This window comes from Equus caballus, chromosome 20 (assembly GCF_041296265.1).
Source record: "Equus caballus isolate H_3958 breed thoroughbred chromosome 20, TB-T2T, whole genome shotgun sequence".
NCBI classification, from domain to species: domain Eukaryota; kingdom Metazoa; phylum Chordata; class Mammalia; order Perissodactyla; family Equidae; genus Equus; species Equus caballus.
The window spans coordinates 45,834,173-45,846,584 of record NC_091703.1 but is presented as its reverse complement, the minus strand read 5'-3'; positions in this window follow the sequence as shown (position 1 = coordinate 45,846,584).

Here is a 12,412-nt window from a genome sequence, read left to right as displayed (position 1 = left end):
CGACCTCTCCCAGGGACTTCAGGTTCCCAGTTGTGCTGTGTTTTCACGCCGTCAGACCTTAAAATGTCGAAGCCCTCTCCTCCCCGTTGCATTATAAATTCCTACTCCTCCTTCAGTCCTCAGCTCAAATTGTCACCTCTTCCAGAAAGCCTTTCCCAATCCCCCAGACTGGATTTGGTGCTGCTTTTGCTGCATATCTCTAGCCGCTTGCACATAACTTCATTGTAGCTATCTTGTGCTGTAATTATTTATTTACATGGTGTATCCCTCACTAAACTGCCGCTCCAGGGCAAAAGCTATGTCTGATTGCATCTTCGTATTCCCTAGCAGGTGCCTGGCACACAGTAAATGCTTAATGAATAAATAGCATGGCATCCTGCAACGTATTAAGCATACTTCTGCCTCGGGCTTTTAGGTTTGCTGTTCCCTGTGCCTGAAATGTTCTTCCTGCACATATTCTCATTCATGTCTCTACTCAAGTGTCACTACCTCAGAGAAGCCTTCCCTGGCTATTTTATCTAAAACAGCATTCCCAGTCACTCTCCCTTACTCTGCTTTAATGTTTTCTTTCATAGTACTTATCATTATCTGACATATTAAATATTTCTTTGTTTATTGACCATCACCCACTACAATGCAAACTCCAGAGGTCTGGGACTTTTTCTCATTCATCACTGTATCCCCACAGTCTAAAGAAAGCCTGGCATCATAAGTGCTCCATAAATGTTTATTGAGTGAATAAATGGCATGGAGATGAGTGATAGAGGGATTTTGGAACATAGTGGTGGAGAGGAGGTGTTGAAAACGCTACAAAATATGGAAATGCATAGGTAGAAATTACAGGCCCCGAAGGCCAAGGTTGGCCCTATCAGGATTGGTAGCAAAGATAAAACCCAGGCTCAGCAAAGGAGGGAGTGGGATGAGAGCCAGGTGGAACTCTGGAGGTGGGTCCTTAGGGAGCGGAGCTCTCCTGGGAAAGCTGCAGTTCAGGTAGAAGAAATGGGGTAGGCTGGAGGTTGAGGAGTTTACTCAGATCTAAAGAAAACATCCACCCCGAGCCCCGGCCTCTCTTGGCCAGATGGTTCCGGAGAAGCCTCAGCATCTGTTCCTCTGTAAATTATCCAGTGCTCCCTCCTGCCTGTCCTCTCTGGTGACAGCCGGAACAATTGTCCAGGAATTCCATCTGCTCCCCTGTCCTTCTCCCCTCCACAGCTCATCAACATTTCAGAGCAGAGAGGTGTCCCATTTCCCTGAGCCTAGGGATGGAAGCTGGTCTGCCCCTTGGTGGAAGTGGCCTCAAGCACTCACTACTTCAACAACACACACAAATAAAACCTCAGTAAAGATTCCCAGGTCCCTGGAAGGAGGGATCAGTCATCCTTATTTCCCATCCTGTCCATGCTTTTCAATTCCATACAGCTTTTCATTATTATTAATTTGATAAAATTCCACTAAATGAATCAATCATATTGGCTCTTGCCATGCTTAAAATAAGGGTCCTGATCATTATACATTTCCACATGGTCCCCCTTAAATTGTTATACAGTACTCTCAAAATGTGACATTCATTGTGACATAAGACCACAAACTCAGATTTTTTGAAACATGACTTTTACTGTTTACTAAAAGGAATCTGCCTGAAAGGAGAAATGAGGAAGCTAGTTTTCTTTTCTAAATAGATATGACCCCCAGATCTCCTCTCCATCTTTCCTGAAATTGTTCTGTGATCCATAGAGGAAAGGAGGCCCATGAACTGTCAGGTAAACAAACTTACAGTATATAAATTGGAAAAGTGATCCAAGTTTGTATTTTGTAAACAAGGAAAGTATCAGTAAATATAAACACAACTTGAAAAGAAAAGGAGTCATAGTCCTCCAGAGTTTTTAACTTTTAGGAGATGTTCTGATTTACTGGTTTACCTCATCACTCCCTCTGTGGATGTACAAATGCATGTCTGCATACCTATAAATTCATTAGGCCACAATTACATAATTGATCGCCATGACTGTAAGAGAACTCCGAAGAAGGTGGTGAAGATTAAAGATCTCTTCTAGGCTTTCAGGGTCTTACGAAGTAGCTGCGATTTGCACAAGAGTCAGACTCACTAGGTTTTGATGGCAGTTTTTATATGGTTGTGACTCGGTGTCGACGGGCCTGCAGGGCCCACCTGCGCAAGCATAGTCAAGTATTTCCCAGGACACAATCCACCCCGGTCCAGGACAGTTGTTTCTCCCGATTTCATTTATATAGACCTAGTCTCCCAGCTGGAATGACTGTATTGATGCAGAGTCCAGGCTCAGCCTGACAGACTACGTAGGTGGAAAAGGGTCTTGGAATAGAAGTGGATCTTGGACAAAGACAACAATTTGAGCTCCAGGTATTTGAGGAAACTTCTGGGAAAAGAGTTGAAACCATCCTGGGCTCAGCCTGATAGTCCTTTGAACTGTTCCTCGTGACAGCTAGAAGGGCCTCAGACCATAGGCAGCCCTTTTGGTTGCAATTGACCTTATCTACCAATAGTTTGAAGCCAGGAGGCTACCTTTATTCTTATTTGTGACCCTGACTGGACATGCTGAACACTATTTACATGGTTGTTTTGACAATTATTTCAAAACTTCAAGAGGTGATAACTTATTCTCCTTCCCTAGATTTAAGTTATACCCATTTCCTAATTCTTCTGTCTATTAATAGGAGTCCACAGCTGCCACCCTGGTGGATAAGCTTTTATTATGTATAAGTGTCTTTTTCCTAACTCAGGATGTTGTATTTGATGGGAGCCTAAGAAATGTAATTTTAAAAACCTCGAAACTTGGTGGGATCTTGCATCCTTTAATATTCTTAAAACCACTTAACTCTTAAAAGATACTTAACGAAGGCAGGAACTCAAACAAATATTTATACACCCATATATGCAACAACGCTATCAATCGCAGCATTATTGCAATAGCCGAAAAGTGGAAGGAACCCAAGTGTCCATTGATGGATGAGTAGATAAAATGTGATATATTTATACAATGGAATATTTTTCAGCCATAAAAAGGAGAGAAATTCTGACACATGCTACAAAATGGATGAACCTTGAGAACATTATGCCAACTGCAATAAGCCAGTAACAAAAAGACAAATACTGTATGATTCCATTTACATGAGGTATCTGTGGTAGTCAAATTTGTAGAGACAAGAAATAGAATGGTGGTCGCCAGGTGCTGGGGCAAGTGGGGGATGGAGAGTTAGCATTTAATGGATACTAGAGTTTCAGTTTGGGAAGATGAAAAAGTTCTGGAGCTGCATAGTGATGATGGTTGCCCAGGAACGTAAATGTTGGCAATCAAAGTTAAGCTACTGAGCTGTACACTTAAAAATGGTTAAAATGATGTACTATGTTATGTGTATTTTACCACAATAAAAAATATTTCCAGTAAAAAAATACGTAAAATATACATCCCGTACATCTTCATATGATACTGAGTCCTGTTTTCCGGCTTCAAGTGGCCTCCTGCCCCTCCCAACTCTAAGGCAGGGACGCCCTGAGGGCAAGGCTTGTCTACCCCCTCAGACTTTGGGCCTGAGAAAACCTGTGCCTCCCCTCTCTGACTTCAACTTCAAGTCCTGGGGAAGCTCAGAAAGTGCAGAAGAAACAGCTTACCTCCCTCTTCTGGACCACACTGGGACCCGTTTTTCAGGCCCTGCTTTGCTCTGACACAGTAGGCGCTGGGTATTTCTGTAGTCCCTAACCTCTTTGCTGAATCAGGAGGGTTTCCCTCCATGCCAGGTCAGCACCTGAAACATGGCCTTGAATGTATGTGCTGTCCCATAGACTAAGCAATTATTTACATGTGAAAGGTTAACAGAGGAGGCCCAGCTTCCAGAAGCTCCACGTAAACCTCCAGGGATGACTCCTTTCGCAGCTGCTATAGAGGGGCTGGAGCATGACCTGTCTGTTGATGCCTCCCCGACACCCTCAGGGGTTCTGGGTGGTTCCATGGTGGCAGGGGCTTCCCAGGCTTGTGAATACTTGGTACCACTGTGCTTTACACTCACAGTTCTGGATACGGGTGGACCTCTTGCCCTTCCAGACCTGTGCACATGTGTGGGCACACTCTCATGATTCCAAGTGGACATGTTCCCTCTCTTGACGTTTTGGGCATGACTGCACACTGAGCCCAGAAGTGGGCAAAGCCTCCCCCTCTGCCACTCCTCAATTAACCCCAAAGCCCATAATCAGTATTCATATCTACCCTAGTCCAGCTTCCTCCTTTCCCTGAGCACATATCTCCAGGTACCCAAGTGTGGCATCCAGGGCCTGAGACTTGGCACTCCAGCCCCTGAGGCACACAACAGGCCCTGCCAACACACACAGAGTCAAACACAGCCAAGAGGTGGGGCACAATGGCTGGTTTGGATTTCTGCCCTTGAGCAGCTGGCTCCAACTCCTGCCGTGAGGTAGTGGTGGGGGTGGAGGACAGGAAACAACCAGAGGGGGAGGACATTTGTTTCAGAATCCAAAGGCCCCTGTGCTGGCAGAAAGCCCCAGTGAAGGGTGGACTGATCGGGTATGCCTGACTCCCTCCCTGCACCAACTCAGCTCCCACCTGGGGTCCCCACTGGCTAGGCTGGCCAGAACTGGTAGCAGGACAAAACAAGCAGGTAGATGATTGCCCCTTACCTGGCAAGGACAAGGGCCAGGCCTGCATGCCCCTGGGTCTCCAAGAGGCCCGGAGCCCACAGGTGCATCTGGTCCCTTGTTTACTCGGAGTGTGCGGGAAGTGAGTGGGCGCGCCTGCCCTACTAGACTATAAGCTGCTTAAGGTCAAGCCCCAGTATCTTTTTCCTCCATATTAATTCATTCACTCCTTCAGCTAATGCTTATTGAGCATCTGGGATCCCTTCTCTGCTCCTGACCACAGTGTTTACTATGGTGCCAGGCTCTGACAGGGAGTGGGTGAGTCAGTGAATGTACAGCTCCTCTTGTCCCCCATTCTCTTGTCTCTGCACCCTTATTTGGTGTTGGTAGGACACAAAACTTTTTGTTTGAAAAGGAGGCTAGAGAGAGAGATGCCGAACTTGAGAAGTCACCACCCAGGTGAGAGGTGCGGAAGCCGAGAAAGATGAATCCATGTGGTCGGGGGCCCTGAAGGAGGGATTTATTGGCAGGTACTCAGAAAAGAGATGCTCAGGAAAGTGGGGGAATCCTAAGGGACGGGAGACTGGGGTATTCTAGAGCAGCAGTTACTGTTCAGGTCTGGGATCAAAGCCATAAATGAGCTTCATATGTTTAGTGGTGCACCCCCAAAAGAGGCCATTATTGAGGCAGGCTTAGGAGGACCCTAAAGTCATCAGGCTTCTAGACTAATCTGTTCCAAAAGTCCTTGGAAGAACAGCCAGTAGTTGTACTGTGAAGCAGAATTTAAAGCCGAGTTGATTTACGTCAGCCAGGGGGCTCTTACCACACAGCCCAGAGCAGTCTCTTTCCCAAGGAGAGGACAGTGGTTCTGAGCAGGGTGTCTGAAGCAGACTGCCTAGGTTCATATCTTGACTCTGTCACTTAACTAGCTGCATCAACATGGGCAGATGAGTGAAGTTCTCTGTGCCTCAGTTTCTCCATCTATCAAATGGGTTAAGCATAGTCCTACCTCACAGAGTTGTTGTGAGGTTTAAATGAGTTCATGCATGTAAAGAGCTTAGAACAGTGCCTGGTACATGGGATGTCTGTCTATTCACCAGCAAGGACTTGAGGCTCAGAGAAGTTTGATGTCTCTTGAAGGTCACCCAGCTATGGATAATGGAGCCAGGATTTGAAGGAGCTTCTGGTACTCCTGCCTTCACATCACAGCCTGAAGAGTAATAGGAGTGGTCCTGGGTTGCTGAACCAGGGAGTGAGATGACAATGATGGTGGGACAGAATATTTAACCTCAAGGCACCCTGCAGAGTGGGTGTCTGGGAGAAAGGGTTGGGCTTGGAGCCAAGACAGCAGGTAGAAAATGCTTGTCAGGAATCTAGTGTGGCAAGGAAGGTGTTGAGAAGGGCTGAGGCAGTGGGATGGAACTCCCAAGGCCCTCCCAGGGAGATGGAAGATCAGACAAAATTTGGTAAGCAGTCGGAACAAGGGAGTGGGGATAAGAGAGAAAGCAAGGACAGACAGCCTTAAGGTTTTAAGCCTCGTTCCCCGGGGAATAGCAAGTCTTCTGCCAGAGACAGGTGATTGGGACTGGTGTGTTCTTAGAAATCCAAGCAGCAAGACAAGCCCTCTTTCCCAGGTGATTGTCAAATGGGGGAGGCAGAGTGTGTCAGAGACAGTTTTGCAGTCAGAAGCCTGGACTCAGTGATGTCTTTTACATCAAAGGACTCCTACTGTGAGTAGTAGATGGATTCTCAGAGGTACTGGAACAGAAACAATTGCTAAGAGACAAGCCCCAGCACAGCCCAGAACAGCCCAGTTCAATTTCCCATCATTGCTCTTGTCACCACCACCCTCTCCTACTCCAGAGCAGAAAATTGACTTTACCAGGGACCCCCAAAGCTTCAGCAACCACTCCTCCCAGCCCCCACTCTCCCATCTCCTGTAAACATAACTGCACTTTTATACACATTATCTCATTCTATCCTCACAGTGACCCCTGTTAGAGGTTAAGGCTCGTACTATTCTCTCCATTTTACAAAGGAGGAAACTGAGGCCCAAAAAGTCTACGAGACTTTCTCAGGGTCACATAGCCAATGCCAATCAGTGACCAGATTCCAAATCCTGCTCATTTTACTTCACTACACCACACCTCCACTTCAAGACATCTCAAGCAGGTTGGGGCCAGAGGCGCCCTCCTTTCCTCAGCAGATCCGCAGACATCCCCTGGTGCCCTGGGAGCATTACTTTTCTCTCTGGGAGTGAGGAAGTGATGGGATACTGACTGGGTATTGAGGAGGCAGTGAAAATGGACAGTGGGGGATGTGGCAACGTTATGATAAGCACCAAACATCAGGGCCAGAACCATCCTTAGAGATCACGGAGTTAATGTCTACTGTTTACAAGGGAAATCTAAGGCCAGAAAGAAGGGACTTGCCCCCTGAATACCTCTGACATTCTGTCACTCCCTTTGTTCCAGTTATCTATCACTGCATATAGCAAGTCACCTCAAAATTAGTGGCTTAAGACAATAGTCATTTTATTATCTCTCAGATTCTTCTGGTCAGGGATTTAGGAAGGTCTCAGCTGGGCGGTTCTGACTTAGTCTCTCATGAAACTGCAGTTGTCAGTGGCTGGAGCTGAAACAGCAAGAGCAGGAGCAGCTAGGGGCTGTCTGGGCCTCTCTCTCCCTCCATGTGGTCTCAAGTCCTCTCCATGTGGCCTCTTCACGGGGGCGAGTTTGGGCTTCCTCATAGTGTGGTGACCTCAGGGCAATCAGACTGATTACACGACAATTCAGATCAGCAAAGGCAAGTGCCCCAAGAGAATCAGGTGGAACCTGGATCATCTTTTGTGATCTAACCTCAGAAGTCACATAGCATCACTTCCACCATAGTTACAATCCTGCCTCAAGTCAAAGCAAGGGAACACAGATCCTATCTCTTAATGGGAGGAATGGCAAAGTCACATTATAAGAAGTGCCTGGGGGGGTGGGAGATCTTGGGGAAGCCATCTTTGGAAAACACAATTGGCCAGACTCTTGCACAATTGCCCAGATCACAAGCATGGCACAGAGGAAGACAGGCCTGGCTCTGAACCCTAGCATCTTCACTCACTAGCTCTGTGATCTCGGGGAAGTCACGTAACCCCTTGCATCCTTTCCTTCCTCATCCATAAAAGCAGAATAATCGTATGCCTGTCTTGCAGGGTTGTGGTGAGGATTAAATGGAAGGGCCCAACCTATAGAAAATTCATTTTTTTCTTCTTCCAAGTCATGAGAAAGCAGTGAACACACCATCACCCTAAATCCCTCATCCTGCCCATTAAAGAGACTCGAGTCTCAGTAAAGACAGAGGAACTGAGACGAGAAAGAGTGCAAATTCAGTGCTAAACAGCACAAGACGTCATGTGATAAATCAAGAGCTGGGTCACAGCAGCACACGAAACAAAGTCTCTGCCCTCATGGAGTTTGTAACCTAGTGGAGGGAGCCAGCCAATATATAAATATGCTAATAGATATATGTGCCAGGTGGAGAAAAGTGCTGTGGAGAAAAATAAAGTAGGATAAAGGAACTACGCCAGGAGTGGGGGTGAGATTATTATATAGGGAGGGCCTCTTTACTAAAACAAAATTTGAACAGAGAACTGAATGAAATGAAGGAGTGAGCTATGAAAATACCTGGGTTAGAGCATTCCAGGCAGAGGGAACAGCTAGTGCAAATGTCCTGAGGCAGAGAACATGCTTGATGTGTTCAAGGATCAACACAGATGCCAGTTTAGCTAGAGCAGAATGAGGCAGGGAGAGTGTAGGAGATAAGGTCAGATGAGATCCACTGGAAGGTTTTTGAGGAGAGATGCAACATAATTTGACGTTTATCTTTTAAACAAAGTTTTTATTGTTGAACAAATCTAGATTTACAGGAAAGTTGCAAAGATAGCAAAGAGAGTTCCCATATACCATTCACCTAGTTTCCCTTAGTGTTAACATTATACATTACCGTGGTGCATTTGTCAAAACTAAGAAGCCGACATTGGTACCTTAGTGTAAACAACTCCAGACTTTACTCAGCCTGCACCTGTTTTTCCACTAATGATCTTTTTCTGTTTCCAGATTCAATTTAGAATACCACATCGCATTTTGCTGGCTTCCATTTTATCAGGATCACTCTGGCTAGTACATGATAATATTAGATCCATTAGGAAGCTGTTGCAGTAGTCCAGGCAAGAGATAATGGGGCTCAGACCAGTATGTTAGAGGTCAGACCGTGAAAAGTTATCAAATTCTGGATGAACTTGAAGGCAGAGCCAACAGGATGTGCAGTACATGGGATGTGAGATAAAGAGGAGAGTTAAGTCTGATGCTAAAGATTTTGGCTTAAAACACTAGCCATTTAAGGAGATGGGTAAGACTGACATGGGTAGACTGGGGATGGAAACCAGGAGTCTGCATTTGGACATGCTAAGTTTGAGTTGCCTAGTGGACAATCCAAGTGGAGATGTCAAGTAGTCAGTTAGATACAAGAGTCTGGATTTCAAGGATAAATCTTGGCCGGAAATATAAACTTGAGAGTCCTTAGCTTATAGCTAGAATTTAAAGCTATTAGGCTAGATGATATCATGAAGGAAGTGAGTGAAGGTAGAAAAGAGAAGAGGTCTGAAGATTGGGCCCTGGGGCTATGGAAGAAATTGGGACCGATGAGGAGGAAGCAATGGAAACCGAGGAGGGGTGGCCAGTGAGGTAGGTGGAAAGCTAGCGAGAGTGATCCCAGAAGCCCAGTGAACAACTGTGTCGAATGCAGCTTACAGAGCCAGCAAGATGAGGACTGCGAAGTAATCATTGGGTTGGACAATGGTGAGGGCATTGGTGACCTTGACAAAAGTAACTGTGGTGGAGGGGCTGGCCCCGTGGCTGAGTGGTTAAGTTCGTGTGCTCTGCTGCAGGCGGCCCAGTGTTTCGTTGGTTCGAATCCTGGGCGCGGACATGACACTGCTCATCAAGCCACGCTGAGGCGGCGTCCCACATGCCACAACTAGAAGGACCCACAACAAAGAATATACAACTATGTACTGGGGGGCTTTGGGAAAAAAAAAAAAAAAGTAACTGTGGTGGAGTGGTGGGGTGAGAGTGAGTTCGAGAGAAAACCAGAGGAAAGAAGGTAAAGACAGCAAGTATAGACAAATACTTTTGAAAAGTGTTCAGTAAAAGGGAGCAGAAAAATGTAGCCGGAAGAGAATATGGGATTGAAGGAGTTTATTTATTTATTTTAATATGAAAGCGAGGATGATGAAAATGATCCCATAGAGATGAGCAAACTGATGATGCAGAAGAGATGGGGAGAACTGGTGGAACCTTGTAGTCACATATGTAAGGAAGGATGGGAACTAGTGCCCAGGTGGAGTTCAACCTAGATAAGAACGCAGACAGTGCATCTATGGTAACGAGGGACCGCAGAGTATATGGAGACAGATGTAGGTAGGTGGCGGAAGCATGTGGAAATTCTCTTCAGATTGCTTCTATTTTCTCCATGAAGTTGGAAGCAAGACATCAGCAGAAGGAGGAGAAAGGAGGAGGGGTTGGACGTTGGAGGAGAGAGGGGGAGGTAAAAATAGCTATCGGGAAGGGTGGGAGGGTGCACAGAACTGAGGAAAGGCAGGAGCGTGGGTGGTCAACACAAAGGGTGCTTTTGAGAGGATGAAATTTAAGTGAGACTAGTCAGCCTGGAGTTGCGTTTTTCCAGCCACGTGCAGCTGCTTAGGTGCAGGCTGGAGAAGGCACTGTGACGGGGTTTTACCAGATTAATATGATGGAAGAGAGGGGCCAGGGACTAATTATAATGACAGATCATGGAATCAAAGCTGGATAATGAGAGAAGGGTGTATGTGATGGGGCTAGGGGACACTGAAAAGGAGATACGATCAATAGACGAGAGACAGGGCCAATTTATCCATAGGAGGCACGGTGCCAAAGGCCCACAATACTTTTAGAACCCCACAAAATGACTTAATTTATTTTAAAATCAGAAGAAAAAAATGAGTATAATAAAAATGAATATATAATAATGAATCTAGCTTGGATTATATTTGTCTTTTACCAATGCAGGCATAATCTTTTTTTTTCCTGAGGAAAATTTGCCCTGGGGTAATATCCGTGCCAAACATCGTCTATTTTTTAGTATGAGGGCTGCCAGCATACCACGGCCACTAACAGAGTGGTGTATGTCCACGCCTGGGAACTGAACCTGGGCCGCCGAAAAGGAGTGCACTGAACTCAATCACTAGACCACGGGGGCTGGCCCCATAAAATATAATTTTTATTATTCTTTTGTGGAGGAAGGCCCCCATGAGGTTCACTGAAGTGCTGAGTGTCCACAAAAGTTGTAATGTAGCACTTACGAGTGATCCCAGTGGATCCAAATTCAAGATTTGTTGAATGTATTTGTAATGGCAAAAAGTAAATACAACCTAAGTATCCAGAATTGTTTGAGTCCGGGTACTAGAGGGGATTGGATGAAAAGATATGAGTCAGTAATAGGAAAGTGTGATACTCAAAATTGAGAATATGGAGTGTGTGAAGTATTGGTAATAACAAGGTTTGGGTGGAACCATCCTTCTCATTGATGGAGAAGAAATTAAGGAAATGAGAAGCTGGTTTTATCAGCTATCTATTGTCATATTAACAAACCACCCCAAAACTTAGTGGCTTAAAACAGCCACTATTTATGTGCCCATAGTTTGGTAATATGAGCTGGGCTCTGCTGAGTTCTTCCGTTGGTCTTGCCTAGGCTCACTCACATGGCTGCAGTCATCTAGAAGCTTGACTGGGGCTGGTAACATGACCTCCTGTGTCTGGTGGTTGTTGGGCAGGGTACTGCAGTTCTCCTCCATGGGGCTTCTCATCTTCCAATGGGCTAGCCTGGACTTCTTTATACGAAACTGGAAGTGTTCTAAGAGGGCAAAGGGGCAAGCTATGAGGTCTCTTGAGACCTAGACTTTGGGGACTCACACAATGCCATTTCTGTCACATTCTATTAGTCAAAGCAACTCATAAATTCAGCCCAGATTCAGGAGGCTGAGAAACAGACTCCACCTTTTGCTGGAAGAAGTAGCAAAATCATTGCAAAGGGTCCTGTGGGACAGGAGGAACGGCAGTGGCCATCTTTGCAAACAAACCATCACATTTATTGGAATGGTTGTCTATGTGGTACTGCATCATTAAGAATCACCAAGAATTTGACAGAAGTGGGAGTGAAGAAAGTGACAACAAGCCAGGTGCCAAAATCTTGAAAGCATGAGTGAGTGGTAAGTGATATAGTCTGATGCCAGCAACCTCCAAAACTTCAAATATCTTTATTGTTTCATCAGTGAATGTCAGTGAACTTCATTAATGAAAAGGAACTGTTCATTTTCACAACTTCTATGACTCAGCCACTCATCAATTCAGACTCTATCTTAAGGAAGGAATCTAAAACCATGGGAAGAAACTATATGCATGAAAATTTGCGGCACTACTATTTGTCTGGGAGCTGTGTCCCCAGTGCCTAGGATGATGTCTGGCGCGTAGTAGTAGCACATGGGAGCTCAGTAAATATTTGTTGAATGAATTTATAATGGCAAAAAAGTAAAGACAACTTCATAAGTACCCAATAATGAGGTTAAATAAATTATGATATATCTATTTAATGGAATATCATGCAGCCATAAAAAATTATGCTTTTGAGGACTATCAATACATGATGTGGAGTAAAAATAAAAAAGCAGGATATATTACAGGTACATGTCAAAAAAAAAAAGCA